This window comes from Lepidochelys olivacea (genome assembly GCF_965140295.1).
Source record: "Lepidochelys olivacea isolate rLepOli2 genome assembly, chromosome: 23".
In the NCBI taxonomy this organism is placed as follows: Eukaryota; Metazoa; Chordata; order Testudines; family Cheloniidae; genus Lepidochelys; species Lepidochelys olivacea.
The window spans coordinates 13,481,089-13,497,004 of record NC_140433.1 but is presented as its reverse complement, the minus strand read 5'-3'; the positions used below and the strand labels follow the sequence as shown (position 1 = coordinate 13,497,004).

At 54.9% G+C, this 15,916-nt stretch overlaps 1 pseudogene across 2 annotated transcripts; it reads left to right on the top strand.

Annotated features, from left to right (window-relative positions):
• Positions 1 to 5,120: 5,120 nt before the first annotated feature.
• On the top strand, positions 5,121 to 15,020 carry LOC311511558 (galactoside alpha-(1,2)-fucosyltransferase 2 pseudogene; annotated as a pseudogene). Of its 2 annotated transcripts, XR_014714629.1 has the most exons (4): positions 5,121 to 5,209; positions 9,461 to 9,661; positions 11,322 to 11,474; positions 13,602 to 15,020. The product of XR_014714629.1 is annotated as a galactoside alpha-(1,2)-fucosyltransferase 2 pseudogene (transcript). The 2 variants fall into 2 exon arrangements; XR_014714630.1 differs by lacking the exon at positions 9,461 to 9,661 and having other exon boundaries at positions 5,127 to 5,209.
• The last annotated feature ends 896 nt before the right edge of the window (positions 15,021 to 15,916 follow it).

Here is a 15,916-nt window from a genome sequence, read left to right as displayed (position 1 = left end):
ATGATGGGCCGCCTCTCCCGGGTCCTGAGCCCCAGCTACATCTTCTGAGAGCCGGGACTTCTGGGTCCCCTGCCCGGCTCAGGGAGGGGAGCGGGGTCTAGTGGTTAGAGCAGGGGGCGCTGGGAGCCAGGACTCCTGGGTTCTCTCCCTGGCTCCGGGACTGATTTCCCCTGGACTGGGACCTATGGACGCCAGCGCTGAGTAGACTGATGCAGACAGTGGTCCGTGAGACGCAGCGCCATCGGTCCTACGGGCCGATTCCCAACAGCCATATTTGGTTCCAATTTTTTTACGTATTTAATAACTTATTTATTAGCCAGATGGGTTTATTTATTGAGCGGGTTCGTGGAATCCGTGGCTGGCTGGGGCGGGCGGGCAAGGGGATTCCTGCTATTTATTGGGGCATCGTTCCAAGACTGGCTATTTATTGTGGGGTCCGTGGCGGCTTCGTGGCCAATGGCTTGAGAATAAAGAACTGGTGTGAGCCAAACCCGCCCTGGGTGACCTGGTCTCTGTGGGGGGAGGGGTACGATTTCTGGGTTGATACAAAGTCCGGGGCAGGAAAAGGGAGTTTGGGGAAGGACGAAGCGGTGGAAATGAGGCCGGGGGCATGACCGAAAGCGAGTCCGGGGACCCAACTGGTGCAGTGTGGCACAGCGCCCCCTAGTGCCACCCAGCGGCCCCTGCTGAGCCCCCCCACCCTTCTCCATGCAGCCCAGCGCCGCCTTGGGGCATTGCGGCCAGCCCTGACCACGAGGGGAGAGCACCTCCTGCTGATCCTATCTTCTCCCTACACGCAGCAGCCAGCTGGGAGAGCGCGGGACACTTACACACATGCTGCTGCCTCCGTATTGCCCCAGCCGCCCCACTCGGCCGTGCGGGGTGCGGGGGGGGGGGGGAGCGACAGGCCGACGGCCCGGGAGGGCCCAGAGAGCTGAGAGCCGCCTGTGAGCAGATTCCCTGCTTCGTAACAGCGAGAGCCTGGGGAGCGAGAGGTGGAGGCTATGGGGCTAGCTAGTGGGGGCTATGGGGTTAGATGGGGGGCTAGGGGGCTAGCTAGTGGGGGCTATGATGTTAGATGGGGGGCTAGGGGGATAGCTAGTGGGGGCTATGGGGATAGTTAGAGGGGGCTATGGGGGTAGATGGGAGCTATGGGGCTAGCTAGAGGGGGCTATGGAGATAGATGTGGGGCCATGGGGATAGTTAGAGGGGGGTATGGGGCTATCTGGGGGGCTATGGGGTAGCTAGTGGGGGCTATGGGGCTAAATGGGAGCTATGGGGCTAGCTAGAGTGGGCTATGGGGTGAGCTAGAGGGGGCTATGGGGATAATAAGAGGTTACGGGGCTAGAGGGGGGCTATGGGGATAGCTGGGGGGCTATGGGGATAGATGGGGGTATGGGTATAGCTAGCTGGGGGCTATGGGGATAGATGGGGCTATGGGGGTAGCTAACTGGGGGCTAGGGGGTATTTGGGGTGGCTATGGGGGTAGCTAGATGACAGATGACTGCAGGGGATAGCTGGGTAGAGCTTGGTCACTTTGGCCACTAGGGGTCAGTGTCCCCCACTGCATGGCACCCCCTGCCCGGCTGCCCGGGGCCCATCTGGGTTCTGAGCCAAGGGGGTGGCTATGTAGGGGGCTGAGAAGCAGCTGCTAGGCAAGACCTCAATGCCCCCCCCCTTTGTGCGGGGCTCCCCACAGCGAGGTTACCAGCTGGTCTTGAACTCAGCTCCCATGGAGTCACCCCCATCCTGGGTGGAAAATGGGGTCAGGGCCGGGTTAGCAGGGGGCTGCGGGTCAGGAGTGAGGGGCACTGGCAGGGCTGGGGGGGTGGGAGTGGGAGGGGTATCAGTGCTAGGATGGGGGTGGAGTTTGCTTGTTCAAAGCTCCTCCTTCGCAATTCCTCACAAGCATCGGGGCCAGCCCTGCCGGCCATAGGGAAGAGCCCCCTGTGAGCCGCCCACCCCCTGCTGCAGCCCAGCACCCCCTAGCGCTGCTCTGGGTCTGGGCATGTCCCTGTCCATCTCTCATGGAGATCCCCCAGCCCTCAGACAGTCCCAGTGTCACCCCTCTCCCTGATAATGCAGCGCTGGGCGTCTGGGGCCCGACTGTCTCACTGCTGACCCATAATCAGATGCCAGAGTGGGGAGAGTGGAGCCAGACTAGGGAGCAGGCAAGCAGAGTGTGGGACATGAGGCCTTTTCCTTTCTGGCTGCACCTATTCAAGCCCGCCCAATTCTCAACTCTAACACACTAGATCCCCGAGCCAGGGATAGAACCCAGGAGTCCTGGCTCCCCCTCCTCCCGCTCTAACCATTCAACACTGGGGAAGGGGACGGTCCCATCACTTGGGAAGTTCCTATGAGAAGACCACTTGTAGGTCATTGGCTTCTTGTGACGAAGTGGGACTGTTCTTAATGTTTTCTCTGAATAGTGTGGGGGTGCCTCAGTTTCCCCTAGGCAGTTCTTAAGTATCTAGGTGGTGCGATAAGGGTGTATGATCATTGCAGAGCCCTAGAGGGCAGGTGTGTGCAGGGGGCTGGACACAGAGAATGGCCAACACCCTCCTCTGGGCTTTGTCCCTTTTCACGGGCCAGGAGGGCACCGGATTCCTTTGTTGTCCAACCCTTTAGCTCTCACCTTCCAGGGGGGAAGGGCCCGGCCATCAGTTGCCAGGAAACAGGGTGTCGGCCATTCTCTGTGTCCAGACCCCTGCACACACCTGCCCTCTCGGGCTCTGCAATGATCATACACCCTTATCCCACCCCCTAGATACTTAAGAACTGCCTAGGGGAAACTGAGGCACCCCCACACTATTCAGAGGAAACATTAAGAACAGTCCCACTTTGTCACAGTCGGCTTGTAACTATGCAAAGTCTGGGCCATTAATGGTGGCTTGGAATCCTGATGGCTCCTGTTGACGAGGACAATTGGTGGTGGATGGCTCTGTTTACTTGCAAGCCTCCACTGCATAGACACCGGTCAGTCCTGGAGGAATGGAGGGGGGCTCACAGGACATGTGGCCATGGCACCTGACCCTGGAATCCATGTTTAACCTGGTGCTTTTCCACTTAGAAGGCGGGGTGGGGACCCAGAGAGAGACAAAGGATTCCCGCCTTGTGCCAAAGCTACGTAAGTCCCAGTCTTATTAATCTCTCCTCATACGGAAGCCGTCCCACACCCCTGATTCACCTTTCTGAACCTTTTCCAATGCCACAAGATCATTTTCGAGATGGGGCGACCACATCTGCAGTCATTTAAGGTGTCGAGAAACTTTGTCTCTGCATCCCGTCCTGAGGTGATGCTTGTATGCTTGTGTCGGGCTACTTGTCGTGTGGGAAGGATGGATAGGTCCCAAAGTAACGAATCAAGTAAAGAGCTGCAGAAACAAAACGGAAATTCTCTCCAGAGAAAGAAGCCCCAAACCTTCCCACTGGTCGGCTGGTAATCAAGGATTGCAGGGGGTTAGAGAAGGCCTCAGAGGAAGGGAAGTAGCCAGGATAAACCTCTTCAAACTGGGTTTTTGCTAAGGCCAGCAAGTTCGCTAACAGGTATAAAGAGAGAGCCAGGAACCTGAAGGCACTTTGTCAGATCCTGCCTGATCACGCTGGAACACTCCCTATGAACATCTCCTCCCTCAGGCTGGCCAGGTTGTAAGTGCCCTGATCACGGGCATGTAACTTGCTTATCCACACAGGTAATTTACGGCACGGAAATGTTCTCGCTCAGGGGGGTGAAAACACACACACACACACTCCGAGCGCAGTGAGTTGCAAACAAATAACCCAGTCCCATTGAATCCCCTGCTTTTAACAAATAACCCAGCCACCAAGCGGCCGGCCCTGGGCTGGATCTTGTATGCCGGCACGTCCCACTCCGTTGGGGACGGCAAGCCGTGGCCTTCCGGGAGTAGCCAGTGTCCAGGGCTGGGTAACTTCAAAGGGGCTGGGGGGCTGGGCAGCACCGAGGGGTAACCTGCAGCGGCAGGGCCCGGCGAGGCCTGGCCGAGCCCGGGGCTAGGAACAGGGTTTGGATGACAGCTGCTAAGCCCACAGTCCTGGGAGAACCGGTATGGCTTCGGCTCCCTCTGACCCTGCTGCGGCACCCAGTTATTTCCTCTTCCTCTTACCAGCATTCAGACCTTAGATCCAGCCAGCTGTCTTGGGTGGGACACTCTGCCTGTCGTCCCCCCTCCTCCCCGCCTCCCCCAGGGGCACAGAGACTAAGGCTTGCTTTGTCAGGGAGGAAGGCTGGGGGTTGGGTCTGAGGAGGAAATAGGGGAGCCAGGACTCCTGGGTTCTCTCCCTGGCTCTGGGAGGGGAGTGGGATCTAGTGGTTAGAGCAGGGTGGGGCTGGGAGCTAGGACTCCTGGGTTCTGTCCCCGACTCAGAGACCAGAGAGAGACTGGATACGGAGGGATACTCTGATCTGTTCCCCTAGGGACCCCACTCTGCTGGCGCCCCTCACTCCCGACCCGCAGCCCCCTGCTAGCCCAGCCCTGGCCTCACCCCAACCCTCCCTCCACTTTTCTGTGCTGACAATCTGAATTCAGGGGCGCAGGTGGGAGCCCAGGGTTGGACTAGCAGGGGGCTGTGGGGCGGGACTGAAGAGCAAAGGTCAATGTACCTGACTTGTTTCCTTCTGGGTTCGTGCCAGGCCCTTAGGGGATTTTGGTGTGCGTGATGCCATTGCAGCTGTAGGGAGCGGTGAGACGGGGTCCGGGTGTGCTGGAAAAGTGACAGTCCTGGCTTGTCAAGTCCTTCACTGCATGGCACATCCACCACCTCTGAGCCCTGGGGGGGAGCTCCCACCCCCGCCTGCTCTAATCACTAGACCCTGCTCCCCTCCCAGAGCTGGGGAGAGAACCCAGGTGTCCTGGCTCCCAGCTCCCCCTCCACTCCCCTCCCAGAGCCGAGGAGAGAACCCAGGCGTCCTGGCCCGCCTATTTCATGAAGAGATCTACTCCCACGCCTAGTTCCTCACCCTCTCATGCCCCAGAGTGCCCCAGGCCCTGTGCTGGGGAGAGGCAGGCAGGGCTAGGCAGGGCTAGGCAGGCCCAGGGGCAGCTGGCTGGACTAATGTTTAAACGCTGATAAGAGCACAACTGAAAATAATCGGCTGACGCAGAGTCAGAGGGAGCCGGAGCCGGAGCCGGAGTCTTGCTGGGGAGAGCAGGCGGGAGCGGCCGACCCTGGTGCCCACCTCACCAAGGTAAGAAGGGGAGAGATCCCCTACCTAGAAACTGTCCTGGCCTGTCTCTGACCAAAGATATGGAGCCTCCTGGCTGGCTGGCTCCACCCCCAGCCCTGTATCAACCCACCTACCCACCCACCCTTTCCCCTCCCCAACCCAGTATCTACTCGTCCATCCATCCATACCTCCATCCATCCATCCATCCCCAAACCCAACTCTCTGTCTACCACTCCATCCATCCACCCTCAACCCTCTATCTATCCCTCCATCCATTCTTCCCCAGACCCAGCCCTCCATCTAACTCTCGAACCTGCTGTCCTTCCCCATCCACCCATCCGTCCATCCCCAGACCCAACCCTGTCTACCCCTCCATCCATCCACCCATCCATCCTCAACCTTCTATCTATCTACTCATCCATCCACCCACCCACCCACCCACCCATCCATCCATCAATCTACCCATGGTTAATCGAACATATATATACAAATGATTGCAAAGTCCTTGTATCAGGTTTGTAACAGTGATGTTGCAGGCTGCTGGCTTGTAAAATCTCTCTGGTAATCTCCAAAAGATTGGCAGGTCCTCAGTCCATAATTCAAGACACTCCTTTCAGTTGTAAATCCATGCTCCAGAGAATCAAAGCAGGAAAGAGGCAACATGGAGACATCTCGGCCATCTTTTTATCTCCTCTGCCAGGTGCACAGAAATGCCTCCTCTCTCAGAGCAGACTGTCACCAGGGAAAGAAGCTTACACAGCTTCGACCTTCCTGGGTCTGATCTCGGAGCATTCAGCATTCCCTTCTCGCACCGTGCACTTCCCACAGCAAGTCCTCCCGGGCGGGGCTCCTGGGGAAGCCAGAGGGTCCTGCCCCCCAATTCCGCAGTTAGACGTAACTCTCAGCCAGCCGGTAAAACAGAAGATTTATTAGTCGACAGCAACACAGAGTAGAACAGAGCTTGCTATCACAGAAATCAGTGACTTTCAGCCAAGTCCATCTTGGAGCCCTGGGCCAAACGCCCTGGACTCCCCTTCTTCCAGTCCCTGCAAGCAGACTGCCAGCTTCCAGTGACCCAACCTCAGACACCCCCTGTCATAAATATAAAGGGAAGGGTAAACACCTTTAAAATCCCTCCTGGCCAGAGGAAAAATCCTTTCACCTGTAAAGGGTTAAAAAGCTAGGATAACCTCGCTGGCACCTGCCCAAAATGACCAATGAGGAGACAAGATACTTTCAAAGCTGGCGGGGGGGGGGAAACAAAAGCTCTCTCTGTCTGTGTGATGCTTTTGCCGGGGACAGAACAGGAATGGAGTCTTAGAACTTAGTAAGTAATCTAGCTAGAGATGCGTTTGATTATGATTTCTTTAAATGGCTGAGAAAATAAGCTGTGCTGAATGGAATGGATATTCCTGTTTTTGTGTCTTTTTGTAATGTAAGGTTTTGCCTAGAGGGATTCTCTATGTTTTGAATCTGATTACCCTGTAAGGTATTTACCATCCTGATTTTACAGAGGTGATTCTTTTACTTTTTTCTTCTATTAAAATTCTTCTTTTAAGAACCTGATTGCTTTTTCATTGTTCTTAAGATCCAAGGGTTTGGGTCTGTGGTCACCTATGCAAATTGGTGAGGATTTTTATCAAGCCTTCCCCAGGAAAGGGGGTGTAAAGGTAAGGGAGGATTTTGGGGGGAAAGACATTTCCAAACGGGCTCTTTCCTAATAATAATAATACTGGTTAGACGTTTGGTGGTGGCAGCGAAAGTCCAAGGGCAAAGAGTAAAATAGTTTGTACCTTGGGGAAGTTTTAACCTAAGCTGGTAAAAGTAAGCTTAGGAGGTTTTCATGCAGGTTCCCACATCTGTACCCTAGCGTTCAGAGTGGGGAAGGAACCTTGACATGGTGGCAGAATGGTGGGATTAACTTGAAATCATTTTGAGATCAATGTGAGATTTTTTGAACCAGAAACACAGATTTTAAAAGGGAATTTTTTTCCCCTTTGGGCTGCTGGAAAGCAGGTTTCCAACTGGAAGCAGTTGGGTTTTTTTTCTCTGCTTGGAGCCAGAGCAGAGACAAAAGGGAATTGTCTTTTGTGAGCTGGAGTTTTCTCTACCTAAAGGCAGGGTAGTTAACTTCCTGCAGAGAAATTCAGAAGTCTTCACAGACCTGAAGTTTTTTTTTTTCTTCTCCTAAGAGCAACTAGAGGGGTTTTCTGCCTATTTGCCTGGTGTTAGGTGTTTTTTTTTAGGATTTTTCTGTAGGCTGACAATCACTATCAGAGAACACAGGTATCCGGACAGCACAGCAAAATTTTAGAAGCCAAGTTTTTTTTGTTTTTGTTTTCTTTCTAACTCTCGGGTGTAAAGTTAGTTAAAAACAGAGAGGTTAGGATGACAGACTCCACGGTTCAACAAAAGCTGGAATTAGCCAGATTTGCGGCTGAGGAAAAACAAAAGGAATATGAAAGACAGGAAAAAGAAATGTGGACTTATGCAGTCTATGATGATTATCCCATCCCCATGCTGTTGGGGGAAGACTTGGCCAATCATGAGAGGGTGGGAATGGTCACCCACAGCCAGACTAAACCAGCTGTCACGCCTAGAGTTGTTCTGGAAACTTCTACCAGGACCCGGTCAGAGTTGATGGACCCGGACCCCAGGCCAATGTCTGCAACAGCAGTAGTGGATCCAGTCCCAGAGACCCAGACAGAGCCAGTCCCAGAACCGGAACCAGCAGAACAACCAGCACCAGACCCATTGCCAGCACTGAATCCAGTACTTGCAACCCCAACACCAGAGGGCCCCACCGAACCTGAACCGGCAGCAGCCCATAACCCTACACAAGAGGCTCAGCTGGAGCCTGAACCCCAACCTAGTGCCCCAGCGGAGAGTGGTTCACAGTCAACGGAAACAGCCCCATCCCCTACATCGCTTCCAGAGGGACCAAGCATAGGTCCACAATCCAATGAGGAACTGATGTCTCCAACATCAAGGGAACAGTTCCAGACCGAACAGGAAGCCGATGAAAGCCTCCAGAGAGCTTGGACGGCGGCACGGAGCAACCCACAGCCTCTCAGCTCTTCTAATTGATCCAGGTTTGTTGTAGAAAGAGGACTTTTATACAAGGAAACTCTTTCTGGTGGACACCAGGAAGACTGGCATCCTCACAGACAGTTGATAGTTCCAACTAAGTACCGGGCCAAGCTCTTGAGCTTAGCCCACGATCATCCTAGTGGCCATGCTGAGGTGAACAGGACCAAAGACCGTTTGGGGGGGTCATTCCACTGCGAGGGAATGGGCAAGGATGTTTCTACCTATGTCCGGTCTTGTGAAGTATGCCAAAGAGTGGGAAAACCCCAAGACCAGGTCAAAGCCCCTCTCCAGCCACTCCCCATCATTGAAGTTCCATTTCAGCGAGTAGCTGTGGATATTCTGGGTCCTTTTCCGAAAAAGACACCCAGAGGAAAGCAGTATGTACTGACCTTCATGGATTTTGCCACCCGATGGCCGGAAACAGTAGCTCTAAGCAACACCAGGGCTAAAAGTGTGTGCCAGGCACAAGCAGACATTTTTGCCAGGGTAGGTTGGCCCTCGACATCCTCACAGATTCAGGGACTAATTTCCTGGCAGGAACTATGGAAAACCTTTGGGAAGCTCATGGGGTAAATCACTTGGTTGCCACTCCTTACCACCATCAAACAAATGGCCTGGTGGAGAAGTTTAATGGAACTTTGGGGGCCATAATACGTAAATTCGTAAATGAGCACTCCAATGATTGGGACCTAGCGTTGCAGCAGTTGCTCTTTGCCTACAGAGCTGTATCACATCCCAGTTTAGGGTTTTCCCCATTTGAACTTGCATATGGCCACGAGGTTAAGGGGCCATTGCAGTTGGTGAAGCAGCAATGGGAGGGATTTACACCTTCTCCAGGAACTAACATTCTGGACTTTGTAACCAACCTACAAAACACCCTCCGAACCTCTTTAGCCCTTGCTAAAGACAACTTACAGGATGCTCAAAAAGAGCAAAAAGCCTGATATGATAAACATGCCAGAGAGCGTTCCTTCAAAGTAGGAGACCAGGTCATGGTCTTAAAGGTGCTCCAGGCCCATAAAATGGAAGCATCGTGGGAAGGGCCATTCACGGTCCAGGAGCACCTGGGAGCTGTTAATTATCTCATAGCATTCCCCACCTCCAGCCGAAAGCCTAAGGTGTACCCTATTAGTTCTCTAAAGCCCTTTTATTCCAGAGAATTAAAGGTTTGTCAGTTTACAGCCCAGGGAGGAGACGATGCTGAGTGGCCCGAAGGTGTCTACTACGAAGGGAAATGTGGTGGTGGTGTGGAAGAGGTGAACCTCTCCATGACCGTTGGGCGTATGCAGCGACAGCAGATCCAGGAGCTGAGCACTAGCTACGCGCCGACGTTCTCAGCCACCCCAGGACTGACTGAACGGGCATACCACTCCATTGACACAGGTAATGCTCGCCCAATTAAAGCCCAACCTTACTGGGTGTCTCCTCAAGCTAAAACTGCTATAGACCGGGAGATCCAGGATATGTTACAGATGGGTGTAATCCGCCCCTCCCACAGTGCATGGATATCTCCAGTGGTTCTAGTTCCCAAACCAGATGGGGAGATACGTTTTTGCGTGGACTACCGTAAGCTAAATGCTGTAACTCGCCCAGACAACTATCCAATGCCACGCACAGATGAACTATTAGAGAAACTGGGATGGGCCCAGTTCATCTCTACCTTGGACTTAACCAAGGGGTACTGGCAGGTACCGCTGGATGAATCCGCCAAGGAAAGGTCAGCCCTCATCACCCATGTAGGGCTGTATGAATTTAATGTACTCCCTTTAGGGTTGTGAAATGCACCCGCCACCTTCCAAAGACTTGTAGATGGTCTCCTAGCTGGACTGGGAGAATATGCAGCTGCCTACGTTGACGATGTGGCCATATTTTTGGATTCCTGGGCAGACCACCTGGAACATCTATAAAAAGTCTTCGAGCGCATAAGGGAGGCAGGACTAACTGTTAAGGCTAAGAAGTGTCAAATAGGCCTAAACAGAGTGACTTACCTTGGACACCAGGTGGGTCAAGGAACTATCAACCCCCTACAGGCCAAAGTGGATGCTATCCAAAAGTGGACTGTCCCAAAGTCAAAGAAACAGGTTCAATCCTTCTTAGGCTTGGCCAGTTATTACAGACGACTTGTACCGCAATACAGCCAAATTGCCACCCCACTGACCTAACCAAAAAGAAACAGCCAAATGCCGTTCAGTGGACTGAAAAGTGTCAGAAGGCCTTTAACCAGCTTAAAGTGACACCCATGTCTGACCCTATGCTAAGGGCCCCAGACTTTGACAAACTGTTCCTAGTAACCACCGATGGATCTCCCCATCCATCCACCCCCCATCTACCCTTCTTGCCAGCCATCCAACCATTCCCCACATCTACCCTTCTCACCATCCATCCATCCACCCATCCCGCATCCACCCTTCTCCCCAGGTGTCCATTCATCTGCCCATCTACCCTTCTCCCCACATATCCATCCATCAATCAACCCATCCATCCACCCATCCCCTCTTTATCTCTAGGTCTACCCATCACACCTGATCCCTCTGTGACATTCCCCTCTGGTGTTGTCTGGACGAGTGATCTGCTAGGTCACTCCAATCCTTGACTTTGGGAGCCACCCCTGCCCTGCTCTGCTGTGAGACCCCCACTCCCGGGCTGTTCACACACAGCCTCTGGCATGTAAGCTGCTCCCAGCTACTTGCAAGTGAATGACACTAGCCAATATCTACGGTCCCAAACACAACCCTGGGAACCTCCATCTTGCAGTGTCCAGTTACACCCGCTGGACACTGCAAAATTATATGAGTTCATCAATTTAACAAAGAAATTGCTATGTACCAGGCTTGTTCTCCCAAGGGGAGCCTCTGTCACTGTTCAAACCAAACTTCAGGTAGAATAAACAAACAAATTTATTAACTATAACTATAGATTTTAAGTGATTATAAGTCAAAGCACAACCAGTCAGATTTGGTCAAATGAAATAAAAGCAAAATGCATCCTATGCTGATCTGAACACTTTCAGGGCCCTTACAAACCTACCTGTTTCTCACCACAGGCTGGCTGCTCTCCCCTTTGATCAGCGCTTCAATCGCTTGGAGGTGGTGTCTGCAGATGGAAGTGGAAGAGACAGAGCAAGGCAAAATGTCTCTCCCTTTTATCATGTCCCTTCTTGCCTGTTGGCTTTGCCCCCCCACCCCGTCAGAGTCAGGTGAGCGTTACCTCATCGCATCCCAAAATGCCCAAAGGAAGGGGGGTGATTCCCTTGAGGGTCTAACAGATTCTTTTGTTGCTGTCTCGGCCAGTGTCCTTCATTCCTGTGAGGCTGGGCTGGGTTTGTCCCACACATGGCCTGATGAGGTGTGAACTGCCCCTCTGCTCTTGGAGAGTTTTTGCCTGGGCTTATTTTAAGCCAGGAGGACACATTTTCAGCCTCATAACTATATACATGAAATTATAACCTGTAACATCCCTATAACAAATACTATAACATCACTATAACAACCATGCTCAGGGCATCATGAGCCTTCCAAAGATACCCAACATGACAAACTTTGCACTGGATCCCACACAATGGGGTGCTGGGTGTTCTCCCGAGGTACAGAATGCCACACACCCCATCTATCTTTCTCCCCAGCCGTCCATCCATCCATCCCCCTGTCTTCCCTTCTCTCCAGCAGCCCATCAACCCATCCCTTATCTAGCTGTCTCTCCATCCATCCACCTATCCCCCTATCAGCCATTCTCCCCATCTGTCCATCCCGTTATCCACCCTTCTCCCCATCCATCCATCCGCCCATCCCCCCACCTACGCTTCTCCCCAGCTGTCCATCCATCTGTCAGTCTATCTACTCTTCTCCCCATCCATTGATCTTCCCATCCCCCATCTACCTTTCTCCCCAGCTGTCCATCCATCCATCCCCCTATTAATCCTTCTCACCATCCTTCCATCCCCCATCTACCCTTCTCCCCATCTGTCCATCCATCCATCCATCCCCCATATACTCTTCTCCTTCTCCGTCTAGCCATCCATCCTCCCATCCCCCCTTCTCCCCATCCATCCATCCGTCACCCTATATACCCTTCCCCTCATCCGTCCATCCACCCATCCCCCTATCTACCCTTCTCCCCAACTGTCCATCCTTCCATCCCCCACTTACCCTTCTCCCCATCCCTCTGTCCATCCACCCCCATCTACCTTCTCCCTATCTGACCATCCATCCATCCCCCCCTCTTTCTCTCCATCCATCCATCCCCACCTACCCATCTCCCAGCTGTCCATCCACCCATCCCCCATCTACCCTTCTCCTCATCCGTCCATCCATACATCCACCATCTACCCTTCTCCCAGTCCATCCATCCACACATCCCCCGTCTATCCTTCTCCCCATCCATCCCCATCTACCCTTCTCCCCTTTACTCCACCCTTCCGCATGCCGATTGCCTTGAACCAAAGTCTAAATACTTTCCAAGCATGACTGCAGAGGATTATCCTGGGAAGAGACAGCCGTAGTGGTCTGATTGTCCATGCCCATCCCATTGCTGTCATTTTGGACATCAATGGGTGGCCCCACAGGTTGAGGAGCTGGGCACAGGAGATGGAAAAGGGGGATGAATGTCGGGGGGAGGCATCTGAGCTGGGCTTTCCCCTGGGAACGTCTGCACTGGAGAGCTCTGGTTTCCTTCCCCTGGTGGAGGAGCAGCCATGGGCAGAGCAGTGGGAGCGTGAAGCTGACTCCACTGCTTGACCCCACAAGTACATCACTGGCAAGGCAGAGGCCCAGATGTACCCCTGATGGTTCTGCTCCGCAAGTGCCTGGGGGCACCCTGAGATGATGGGCCCCTTGTTTGGCTACAGGATCGTGGAACATGCTATATTTTCTGGACACCGATGTCTTCATCACGGCTCGCAGGGCTGAGCTGGTTCCTGCATAGCCGTCTTGTTTGGGTTTTATCGTTGGCCTCCAGGCCTGATCTAACCCCCCAGCCATACCCCTCAAGGCCACCCGGTTGCATCACCCTCTTCTCACCCATCCATCCAGCCACCCCCCCAACCTGCCCACCTACCCCCTGACTTCCCCTCCACCCAAACCATCTTCTCCTTCATCCAGCCACCCCATCAGCCTTCCCATCCATTGACCATTCACCCCCCTGCCTTCCCATCCACCCAGCCTTCTCCTCATGTTCCCAATCACCCACTTATCTAACATGCTTTCCCATTGCTCCCACCATCCTCCGATGCCCTTATCCTGGCAGTAGCTGGTCACTACGCTTGTGGTGTAGCTAAGAATTAGACCCATTGCAGAGGGTCCGAAATTCTTGCTCTGTCTCCCCCCAGGCCTGGATCGCGCCCTGCACTGCTTCTCGGAGCCATGAAATCCCTGATCTCTTGGATCTCTGTCCAGCAAGTCCTCTTGATCTTCCTGTACCTGCTGGGTGTCCTGGGCATAGTCGCCTTCCTACAGCTACAGAGCCAGTTCCCCCAACAGGGGCAGAAGATCGCCTCTCCCAGTGACCCATGGCAGCCCACACCCACGGAGAAGGGTGTGTGGACCGTGAACTCCCTTGGGCGGCTGGGGAACCAGATGGGGGAATACGCCACCCTCTACGCCCTGGCCAAGATGAACGGGCGCCAGGCCTACATCCTCCCGGACATGCACCAACAGCTGGCACTGCTCTTCCGCATCAGCCTGCCCGTGATCTCCAGATTCAGGGCTTGGAGGATCCCGTGGAAGGACTATGAGCTCCATGACTGGATGTCGGAGGAGTACAGGCACATCGAGGGGAAATACGTCCGGCTGACGGGCTACCCCTGCTCCTGGACCTTCTACCACCACCTCCGGCAGGAGATCCTCCAGGAATTCTCCTTCCACGACCACGTCAAGGAGGAGGCCACCCGGTACCTGGCCGGGCTGCGTGGGCAGCGCCGGAATGTGACCTACGTGGGTGTCCACGTCCGGAGGGGGGACTACGTCCGGGTGATGGACGAGCACTGGAAGGGGGTGGTGGCGGACAAGGCCTACCTGGAGAAGGCCATGGGCTACTTCCGGGCCAAGTACCAGGAGCCGGTCTTTGTGGTCACCAGCAATGGGATGGAGTGGTGCCGGGAGAACATCGACGCCTCGTGGGGAGACGTGTATTTCTCGGGGGACGGGAAGGAGTCCTCGCCGGGGAGGGACTTTGCTCTCTTGGCTCATTGCAACCACACGATCATGACCATCGGGACCTTCGGGATCTGGGCCGGCTACCTGGCTGGGGGGGAGACCATCTACTTGGCCAACTACACCCTCCCCGACTCCCCCTTCCTCCGGGTCTTCAAGCCTGCAGCTGCCTTCCTGCCTGAGTGGATTGGGATCGATGCTGATCTCTCCCCGCTGCGGAGTGGGACGCCTGGCTAAAGGAGCTCATCCAGTGGCCACGGGCTGCAAACAGGATCTACCCTGTCACGGACACACCCACCAGACGGGCTGTGCTGGGGACATCGGAGGAGATTGGAGCTGGGCTGGTGGGGTTCAGAGCCCATACGGAGGAGCCAATGACCTACATCAGACAACTTCTCACAGGAGTGTCCAGAGTGACGGGGCCATCTCCATCTGCACAGTTGAATGGTTAGAGTGGGGAGACTAGGAGCCAGGACTCCTGGGTTCTCCGCCTGGCTCTGGGAGCGGGGTGTGGTGGGTGAGAGCAGAAGGGGCTGGGAGCCAGGATGCCTGGGTTCTCTCCCCAGCTCTGGGAGGGGAGCGAGGTCTAGTGGTTAGAGCATAGGGGGGCCTGGGAGCCAGGACTCCTGGGTTCTCTCCCCAGCTCTGGGAGGGGAGCGGGGTCTAGTGTTTAGAGCGGGAGGGGGCTAGGAGCCAGGACTCCTGGGTTCTCTCCCCGGCTCTGGGAGGGGGGGGGTCTAGTGGTTAGAGCACGGGGGGGGGGGGCTGGGAGCCAGGACTCCTGGGTTCTCTCCCCGGCTCTGGGAGACGAGGGGGGTCTAGTGGTTAGAGCGGGGGGGCCGCAAGCCAGCACTCCTGGCTTTTATCCAGTGCTGGGTTGCAGGGGCCTCTCCCCTGGCAGGCAGGGCTGGCCCCAGGGCGGCGCTGGGGTTGGGGGCAGGAACCTGCAGCTGGTGGGGTGGGGCGCTAACACCTGGGGATTATTTCTCTGCAATGACTCCAGGGCCCTTTGGACTCTGGTTAATCCACCCCACCCCAGCCTGTGAATGAGCCACTTCCTGACATGGGCAAGGCGGGAAGGGGAGGGGGGCAGCACCAAGCTCTTCCTGCTGCCGTGGGGGGGAAGGGCTGGAGAGGAGGCAGCTGGGTCCCATGCTGCTCGGCCGGTGCCCCTCACTCCCGACCCGCAGCCCCCTGCTAGCCCAGCCCTGCCGGTGCCCCTCACTCCCTGCTGACTTGGGTAGCTGGATAAATGCCCTACATCGGTTCACTTGATCCCCTAAGAACGTCCGTCCAGAGTGATGGGTGTGACAAAGTGGGACTGTTCTTAATGTTTCCTCTGAATAGTGTGGGGGTGCCTCAGTTTCCCCTATGCAGTTCTTAAGTCTCTAGGGGGTGGGGTAAGGGTGTATGATCATTGCAGAGCCCTAGAGGGCAGGTGTGTGCAGGGGGCTGGACACAGAGAAGGGCCGACAACGGATGGCCTGGGCCC